General features: G+C 40.0%; 1 protein-coding gene across 2 annotated transcripts in view; it reads right to left on the bottom strand.

Annotated features, from left to right (window-relative positions):
• PI4K2B (phosphatidylinositol 4-kinase type 2 beta) overlaps positions 1–2,351 on the bottom strand; it is a 23,832-nt gene extending 21,481 nt beyond the window's left edge. The window contains exons 1-2 of one of the 2 annotated variants that reach the window (XM_029960719.1): positions 2,210–2,351; positions 1,993–2,050 (exon numbers count right to left, since the gene is read on the bottom strand). The gene's annotated coding sequence lies outside the window, so the exon portion shown is untranslated. The remainder of the gene's footprint in view (positions 1–1,992; positions 2,051–2,209) is intronic. The other variant, XM_029960715.1, reaches the window with a different exon arrangement.

Raw genomic sequence — 2,351 nt, 5'->3', positions numbered from 1 at the left:
TGGGAGTTTAACAAAAACACCCCTCCAACTCGCCTTATTTCTACATCTGGAACAGGTTTGTCTCCTGGCCACCACTTGCCACAGCCAGCCGCTCTCCCTCCCACGCTTTACACAACATTGTTCTATATCATCACGGTAACTTCCAAAACGAAGCCTAAAAATAATATAAGTGAAAACAGTATGAATACATTGGACACATTGTCATTATTTTCATGTTCCCACAACAACAATGCGATCTTGACTGGAAGAAAGAGAATACAACTATAACCCCACACACTGCATCAGATTTTGACCTGGATGCCTTGTTCCACACCTCTCTATAGAAGAGGGATTTTCCTCAGATTTTGGTGAAATATGGGAGAAAGATGTACACCTGAAGTATTTGCATAGAACTGGGATTCTGGGTTATACCAGGAGCAAATCAGTTCTCAGCTTAAAATAGTAACTGTATATATTAATTATTCAGTATTCTCATAATTATGCATGGTGTAAGGACTCATTCTGTGCATAACCTGGATCACAGAAAGAAAATCACTTTGCTTGGTTATGAGAAAATAAAACCTTACTGAAATGCTGGACTTGTGTTTGTTTTGTCTTACATTACCTGTCAGCCAGTGGACTTTGGAACTAAGCTATGTCATTTACTTAGGTAACTACTAATATCTGTAACATTTGATAAAATCTGTTCACAGTTGCATTTCTGTTTCCATTCCTTTTAATTAAAAGTGAACTTATCCAGTAACCTATGATTCCAGATGAATAGCCATTTTGTGCCTAGTAAACATATTTATGAATGTTACAGCAACTGGATGTAATTTTCTGTATAGAAAATTCTATGGATGTTAATTTCTGTATGAAGCAAACAAAAAGATCAGACTAAAATGGGAGAAATTTGACATTTTTCTCAGCAGACTGCTAATACTGCATCTCCCATTAGCTATGAGTGAGTTGTGACTGTTTCAACAACATTCCATTAAACAGTTCACTCAAGGGCTTCTAAAAACTTTGAGAGTTCTTTCTTCTGATAAAACTAAACAAGAAATAACTCATTAGTTATTTTTCATAGAATAATAGGATGGCCTGTGTTGGAAGGGACCTTCCAACCCCCCTGCTATGGACAGGGACACCTCCCATGAGACCAGGCTGCTCAAAACTCCATCCAACCTGGCCTTCAACATTTCCAGGGATGGAGCATCCACAACTTCTCTGGGCAACCTGTTCCAATGCCTCACCCGCCACACAGTAATAAATAAAAAAAAATATTTCTCTTGGTTTATGAGCTCATCTACACATTACTGTACTTCTAAATGCAGTTAACTGGTAGTTTTCTTCTCCTGATGCAATGAGAATTCTGTAACTTGCTCATAGGTCTTGATCTAACAAAGCCTTTACATTGCCTCACTCTTCACTAGTGCAGAGTTCAAACACTACGACAGCTCATAATTAAACAAAATACACATCACCGTCATAGTTATTAACAAACCATTAATTTTAATTCCAAGTAGCTAATGCTCTTCAATTAGCCACATGGATTAAAATCACTAACAATTACATCACGCAAATAAGTTGGATCATTTTCCTCATGCTAACGCTTCTGTCTCTATCCTTCTAACCCACAGAGCATACTTTGTCATCTGTTCATAATACGTATCTGAGCACCATGTCAAAACACTGGAGTAGGAAAAACAGAAGGAAAAAAAGGGAATTCACGCACAACCCTGCGCTTTTCGCTTTAGGTGAGCGCCCTCTTGTGATACAGATCGAGATGAGCAGCTGCTCCGTGTTCATAAACCAGCAGCAACACGACGGACGCAACAGCCCACGCGCGGCGTGACTGCGAGGACTGAGGAGCGGGACAGTTCAACTTGTAAAGCTCTCTTCTGTTCCAAAGAATTAAGGAACTGTGTTAATTTTAGCCCGAGCTAAACAACAATTATAACAGGGTGTAAGATTATTCTGTCAGAACGCCCAAAGGATCGTAATTAAACTTACAGAAGCAGGACGGTCAATATGCACTCTTCACGTGCCAATTAGCCGTCTGATCTTAAAACTGTAAAACAGAAGAATCAGATAAGATTTCATAAACAAATTCAGCTGACCAGATACAGGCTGGTTAAAACCAAATATTGGAACAAACACACCATATACGTAACGCGCCTCTTCAATTTCTGTACTCGCTACTGGTTGTTTTATAAAAGCAAATGGGAACCTGCCAGCTCCTGCGACCGCCTCGTGGGGCAAGGGCCAGTTCCAGGGAAGCTTCCACCTGCTGAAGATTCACTGGCAGTCCCTAGTAAAGATGCAAAGCTGTCCCTGATCTCCTGCTGCTGTAACTGCCTTTTCTCAAATAA

Source organism: Manacus vitellinus, unplaced genomic scaffold, assembly GCF_001715985.3.
Source record: "Manacus vitellinus isolate BGI_N305 unplaced genomic scaffold, ASM171598v3 scaffold_0_pilon, whole genome shotgun sequence".
NCBI lineage: Eukaryota > Metazoa > Chordata > Aves > Passeriformes > Pipridae > Manacus > Manacus vitellinus.
The sequence above is the reverse complement of the archived record's forward strand: the minus strand, read 5'-3'. Positions and strand labels throughout refer to the sequence as shown.